The 7,378-nt window shown below is 46.8% G+C and overlaps 1 long non-coding RNA gene across 1 annotated transcript; it reads left to right on the top strand.

The window, feature by feature from the left end:
* Window positions 1-2,966: 2,966 nt before the first annotated feature.
* Window positions 2,967-6,975, top strand: LOC115251082 (uncharacterized). Its single transcript, XR_003889636.1, has 3 exons — window positions 2,967-3,058; window positions 6,049-6,250; window positions 6,862-6,975. It is a non-coding gene; the product is annotated as an uncharacterized lncRNA (long non-coding RNA).
* The last annotated feature ends 403 nt before the right edge of the window (window positions 6,976-7,378 follow it).

Here is a 7,378-nt window from a genome sequence, read left to right as displayed (position 1 = left end):
CCAGTTAGGTAGAACTCAAATATGCAGTGGTGACAAACTTAGAAAAGGATTATGTAAAAAGGAGGGTCACAGCAGTCTGGGATGATTTATTACCCTTTGTCTCCCATTGTGGCAGTGAAGACTGTGTGATGTATTGCGTTTAAGTCTGACTGAGAATTTCATTGTCTCCTGATGTCGACTGTTCCGTACGGGTCACGCAGGACGGCTCAAGTGCTATCAAGCTGTCCTTTATTTCACACATCAGTGGTCTCTACCCCCTCAGGATCGGAGCGCTAATGTGGATGTTTGGATGGTTGATGTATTATAATGCTCGCAGACAAAGGCACCGCGCACAACTGGCTGCACATGAAATATGATTTACCTATTATGTGGCGAGGACCAGAGAATACTATGTCATTTCAGGTCCCGCATCTCATCTACATGCTTGAGAAAAAAATGCTTGTGTGTTGCTTTTTTATAGGTAATGTGCATTAGGCTGAGGTAAGTGATTGTAACGCACGGTCTTTGTGCTGCTCTCTGGAGAATAAGGCGAATAAATTACGCCAAGGATCGAATTACAAGACCTTATTTGAAGCGGCGTTATAACTCATCATGTGACTGGTGAAGTTAACTTGGGGAGGACGTGCTTTGTCTCGCTTATAGTGACCTTCAAAAGGTGGAAGTCAGCACAGGTGAGATTCCCCAGGTGTTGGATTTCTGCTTCTCTTTTAGAAGCACTCTTTTTTTTTAGCACAGCGTGCTAATGCAACACTACTTTGCCATTGCTTCATTGGCACTCTTGCTTTCCCCCCTTCCTGCGTCATTTCATCTCGCCCCGTCTCCCGCCGCAGACACCTCGCGACCTTTCCTCCCACCTGCTCCGCTTGCACAGGCACCTGCCCTTGACCGCCGATGCTGTCGCTCAGGTTCCCTCTGCTGTCTTGCACTTCCCAAATCTCTGCTGGAACATGTCTGTGTGGCAGCGGCATGCCATTAGTGCACTCCACTCGACGTAAGGTGCCAGGCTCTGCAGGGATTTGTCACTGTGTGTGTGTATATGTGTGTGTGTGCGTGCGTGCGTGTGTGTGAGACATTCCCGGTAAATCCCTTGAGGCAACTATTCACACATAACACTGAGAGCTGGTCACACCTCATCAATCAAGTAGGAACTCTTGTTTTCATTGCTGTACACCTGTGACAATCGCCACGAGTCCATCAACACGTGAAGGAGACACAACAACTGGTTTCTCAGGTCTGTGCGCACGCACACATGCGTGGAGGACTGCAGGACAGGAAATGACTGTAACAACCTGGGGCTCCGCACCTCTGCGCCTTCTGTTGGGGTCAGCCTGGTTTGATAATGGAGACGTGGGTAATGGGACAACTCCCATCCCAGTATCAACCTAACCTTCACCTATCGTCTGTCCTCACTCTCCAAGGCTGCGCGCCGTCTTTCTCGGCGTCCGTGTCTCTTGAACCTGTTAGGAAGAAAGATAATGTTCCATTATGGTGACCAGTCCAGCTACCTGTTCCCCGTTCCAGCTGATGAAACGGACTCCATGCGGTGACTGATAATGACATTCAAGGCTCTCCCTGCCTTTCATTTCCAGCAGAATTGTTCACACAAGCGGCCTGGTCTCTCTGCTGTGCCGTGCACTTGTTTCTGCCTCTGTCATAACCACGAGGCCGTAAACAGCCTATCTGTCTGAGGAGGAAAATTAAAGCTGACTATTCACCTTGACGTGAGGCGGCACTTAATAGGATGCAGCGCGGGGATCTGTGGGCGTGTGTGTGCGCGTGTGTGTGTGCTTTCTTGCATGCTCCTCTCTTTCTGTTTGCACTGCTGTGACTGAATTATTAATACTTGACAAATGACAGCCATTTTGAACAGGACCTTTTTCTCAACATCGATTAAATATAAACAATGCTTGTGTGTGAGCATATGTGCTTCTTCCGATGCCACGGGTGCGGTGAGGTGCTTTTAGCTTGACAGAGAGGAAGGCATAGATTGTATTTGATTGCAAGGGCAAAATTTATGGCACAAGGCAGCAAATTGGTATGCAGGAGAGGGAGTGCCCTGACTGTTTGCACATAATTGTTCCATCATAATCTTCTCGGAGATATGCTTTTATTTGTGCGGCTTTCCTTTTTTCTTGTTTTTTCTTTTTTTTCTGTCTGGGTTCTTGTGTTCTTCTGTGTGTTTGCGCGCCCTAGTGGGACGGAAAGATTCGCTGGGTGGCAGAGAAGGGGTAAATACACACAGAAAGATGGAATATGGAAAACACAAGTGCAATTTGTGTTTGAAAGAGAGGCAACAAGCACCAGAGAGACTGAATAAAAATATGAATATAAAGTGGATGGCAGTACTTTGTCGGAGCCTGTGAGTGTGCGACATCCATGTACTGTATTCACCTGTCCACGTTCACCTAGGAGGGAGTACTCTGAGAACCAGATCAAAGGCAAACAACTTTATTGGTGGTCTCCATAATTCAGCACCTATACCAGGGGTTATAGTCTTCTCTTTGAGGTTGAGCTGCGGAGATGAATCTTTAATGCACTCCTGCCTTGAAATAATGGATGGTGCGGCTCAGCTCCTACCTGGTCCTGCTGCAGGAGATGGGTCTGAGGGAGAAATGAATGGGGATGTAGCGTCTGTACATAGAGGCGACAGGTGGAGCGAGGGTTGGGCAGATGTGGGAACATAAGGGAACAGGATTTTCTGTGTGCATTTCTCTGACTCCAGTGTGCGCTTGTATTTACATTTATCTTTAATGCTTTGCGGTATTTATAGGTGCTGGGTTTTCAAGCATTTTTTTTTTTTTTTGCAGCTGCACAATTCCGAGATGCCCGGAGGGTAGCAAGATGATTGAGCTGCACCGCCCTACTCGCTACGACCCGCAGAGGCCCCAGTGGTCCCACGCTAGCCCCGCCTCCTGCCCACCAGCTGTAGCCAGCACACAGACGGGGGCTCTCCTCGCGCAACGAGGGGAGAGGATATGTTTTGGACTGGAACACAGTGGGAAAGGCAGAGCTGTGGGCTTTCTGGCTTGGCACAGCAGATAATACCAGAGTAAAGCCGGTGAGTTCATGTTAGCAATGTGCTAAAGCGCTCTAAGAAGCACCGTGCCTGACATTGCTGGCATTATACGTGTTGATCCCTACACGATTTAGCATGCAGCTGCAGGTTCGGGAATGAGTTGAGTTTGAATATAAATCTCGATGCAGTTTTGTTGCAAGTTTATAAAATGAGGCTCTTCGCGTCAACCTTACCCATACGCAGGCGTCCCTGTTTGCTTCCCCATAAACAGGCCATCTCTAAACACCCCATGTTTTTATCCCTGACAGCCCAGATGAGCTTTAGTCCGATGTTTCCAATGTTGTCAGCGTGGTGTCACGCGCTGCGCTAACACGCTAACGTGCCGCAGAGCTTTGTCTGAGGGGGCAATAGAAGAAACCATCCCAGCAGAAAAGCTTGAGTTTGTTTTCCTTTTGGTAAACGGGTCTGAAGGTACTTCGCATGGAGCCAAAACTGCAAACTGCAGCGTATTTACTAAAAGTGATGCATTAAAAGGCAAATGTTATATTATTAGAGAGAAAAAGAGGGAGGCACAGTGTTGCGAAAAGTAGGTCACCCGCTCCCGTGGAGCTGGCTCGTCTGAGCTGAAATGAGGTATGAAATACAAACAAATGAACTTGAGATGCAATAAACTGAGCATCACACGTGCCCCAGCTCTTTCCCTTCTTCTCCTCTCTCTCTGTCACCCACGTGAACTGATTTCAGATGTGTAGCTGGAGCTGCTCACGATCACACCTCGGCATCTTTGTCGCTGGAGCACTGTCCTCCCACCATCTCCCAGAGAGACAGCGGTGGCGTAGACGGCGGAGGGACGGATGAGTAAAAGCTTTGCCCAGGTAGTGATGGAGGGACAGGAGAAGGCCAGGCGCACCAAACTGGGGAGGTGGGGCAAATCTGACAACACAAAGATGGAAATGGGAAGCGAGACCCTATCCTCGCTCCCGGTCGACACACATTCCCTGTTCTGTGGGTGTGAGAGCGGAGAGCTGCCGCAATAGGAGAGCTCATTATGAAATGACATTGACTCAGTCTGATTTGCTGCGACGAATCGTACGGCAAAAATGAGGCGTATGCTTTTTTTTTTCTTGCCCCTTTCCCCTCTATTCCCCTTCCTCTGGTGTGCAATGAAATATTAAGTCCTCCTGTATGGCAGCTCCTTAAATTGCATGTGCGTCTCACACAAAAGGACCCGGCAAATGTGCCATTACCCCGTTTTAATCTGAGCCATTTCCTCGGCAGCTTGCAGCGCTCTCATTTACCTGGAGGACAGATTGTTGATCCTAAAGGATTGAGACGGGAGGGTTTTTGAATTCCGCACGGACACTTATCGACAGCTGGGGATGATGTACGTTTATTGACCAGCCGGCGGGGGAAAAAATGATAAAGAAACGGTGATACGATGATCAGGAGCTTAGCCGCCAACATCCATGACTTACATGTGGATAATTGTACATTGACTGAGATTACACAGACAGCCAGTTTCAAGGAAATTGTCTTGATTTTCTGTCTGTTTATGCATGTTGAGTACAGGAACGTCCCTTTATTATTTAGCATTTTACATTTATTTTTAAATGTGACTATTTGTACAGAAAGAGTCTAACTGGATATGTTTGGAAATATGAAGAAAAACAACAACAATGATAAAAAAAAACAAAAATTAAATGATGTGTGTAAAGCCCGTGGTTAGTGGCATATCCTCATCCATCCCCCTAAATGAGAGTCTTCTCACTAAAATACAGACTTCTAATCATTACCTGGCTTCAAAAACCACATCACTGGAGGGGTTCAGAGCAAGGCTGCAGTTGTTTTTTTCAGTTTTTTAATCAGCGTGGTTTTCTAGTAGATTCAAACAAGCCAGATAATTCCCCAGCAGAATTTCATTGTGTCCTTAGTTTCCCAACAATGGTGCCACCTCTACACCCCCGTTTTCTACTTAATGCTTCTCTCAGGGATTTTTCTGGGGCCTAATTAGCCATGTTGATGGATTGTATAGACCCTGTGCTGTGCTCCTTAGGCAGGGTGGTGGGCTGTGAGTGCCGGGAGTCTCTGGGGTCTATGTTAACGCACTAGCTCTTTTTCAGGGAGTGCTAGCCATTAGCAGGCCTCTCACCCAACCAACACTGGGGATTACGGGAATAAAGGAATGAAAGTGTGTGACCTTGGCCTCACACGGCCACACCGGCATCAGCACATCACGCTGGGCTGGTGTGTTTGTCTTGTGTTTATCTTGTGTGTATGTGTGTGTGTCTGTGTCCATGCAAGTGTGAGTTTATGCTGGGAACGCATCTGCTGCTCACTCAGCTGTGAGTAAAAATTAGAGAGAAAAGCATTCACACATAAACACTTCCTTCAAGGGCAGGCCTTAAAGCTTTTCTATTCTATTCTATTCTATTCTATTCTATTCTATTCTATTCTATTCTATTCTATTCTATTCTATTGTGATGTCTTTGGTGTTGTATCATCTCTGGAAATCACCCTGAGATGTTTAGGATCTCCCCAGGATGAGTTTGGATTTCAAGGCAGACAGCGGTGGAAGAGAGGAAGTGACTCTTTGTGCTCAGCGGGAAGTATTGTCCTTATTTTTGGCCGCTCCAACCCATCAATTATCCTCAGAATGATCCGACCAGCTGCACAGCAACCCAACAACGGCTGTCATACACAAAAACAGTAGATAGAGGTATAGGATTTCGAAGCAAAGAATAAACTCTCCTTTTCTGCCACGGCTCACCTTCTGCTGGATTATGGGAGCTGGAGGCAACCAAATTCTGTCACAGTTTATCCGCTGCACTGAGACCTTCTGCTCTGCTGCCAGCAGCTCCACTTAAGGCGAGCGCCGCACATCCCTCACGCTCAGAGATGAATTGTCGACCAGGCCAACATTTACAAACCGTCTCCATCTTCCCCTCTGCAGCTGCGTCTACCCTTCCTTCGTTGTTTCAAACCCAGCTCTGTTGGTCTCCTTCTTTCCCTCCTGCCGTCTGCCCGCCGTGCAGATGTGGGTGTTTCAGATGGTGCAGATGGTGCGTGCACTGATGACCAGTAGAGGGAAACAAAGTGCTGCCATCTCCCCCTCTGCAGCTGCTGCCTGGTGGCCCCTCCGCTCTGCTGTTGTCATGCGAGCAACAAGCGAATATAGAGTCGGCTCTCACCGTCCACCCTCAGCAATGCATCATGGGAGCTTTTCAAAGCTCACAGGTAATAAAAAAACCAATATGAGTGCCTAACATTGAATCTCTGTGTGGTTTTCTGTTATTCAGAACCAAGGAAAATGTGTTTTCGCCTGCAAAATTCAAGTCATCGCAGGGTTAAGGTGGCTTAGGCGGCTCAGCCGTTTGCAACTGGCGAACATATTGAGATGAGAAGCTACATTCCACATCATTTCAGCCGCGCCCACTAAGCAGTATAGCGGTGCAGGTGATCATTTTCCAGTCCAAAAGCTTATTCTGCAAAGCATTTCAAATGAATCAGAGCAGAATAGGTGAGATGGAGAGGCTCATTTATAACAGTTATCTGCACAACGCTGGAAAGAAATATGTTTTTTTTTTCATTCTTATTACTTGATGGGCACTTTTTTAAGCCAGTAACAAAGCTTACATGGAGAGAATGGTTTGTGGAGGGAACAGTAGAGAGATGTGGCCATCCCCTACCATGAAAACGTCTTAATCTCCACGAATATTTGTCACGACTGGGGTGAACGTCACGCTGACAGGCTTCTCACCTTCTTGGCTTCATGCCAATAACAAGATATAACAAGTGTCGTGAGCGTGTAAATGAAATGTACAGACTTGTGTGGGGCATCTTTCCAGATCTGATATGCTGCGATGTGTGAAGAGGCCATTGCTTGGAGGATGAGTGTTGGCCGTCTGAGCTCTTGCTCACAGATGACCTGAAAAGGAAACTGAACTGCCATGACGTTGTAAACTGGGCAGCAGTGGGAAGTAAAAAAAAAGACTAGTTTACACCTCTAAATACTGGCTTTGTTTTTTTTTTTTATATTATTCTGCACCAGGATACATTATTCATACAATCAACTTGCTAATCATCTTTTACAGGATCATCATCTGGGAAATGCCTATTTATACTCTGCCCATTGTGATGCCCTGTATTCATTCACTTCCAGCTGGGCACAGAATGACAATAATAACAATTAAATGGGTGCACAGGAAGGAACAGAGGATGCGCGTTAGCAAAATAATTCCACAGCATCCGGCCTTGCAAAGATTCTGGGCTCTATTTTGTGTGTAAGAACACAGTGCTAGTGTGGCAAATGTTTTTGGTACGTTTATGAACCCAGATCCAGGTTCATCTTCAGCACTTTAGTAA

Source organism: Takifugu rubripes, chromosome 9 (genome assembly GCF_901000725.2).
Source record: "Takifugu rubripes chromosome 9, fTakRub1.2, whole genome shotgun sequence".
Classification (NCBI taxonomy): Eukaryota; Metazoa; Chordata; class Actinopteri; order Tetraodontiformes; family Tetraodontidae; genus Takifugu; species Takifugu rubripes.
The sequence above is the reverse complement of the archived record's forward strand: the minus strand, read 5'-3'. Positions and strand labels throughout refer to the sequence as shown.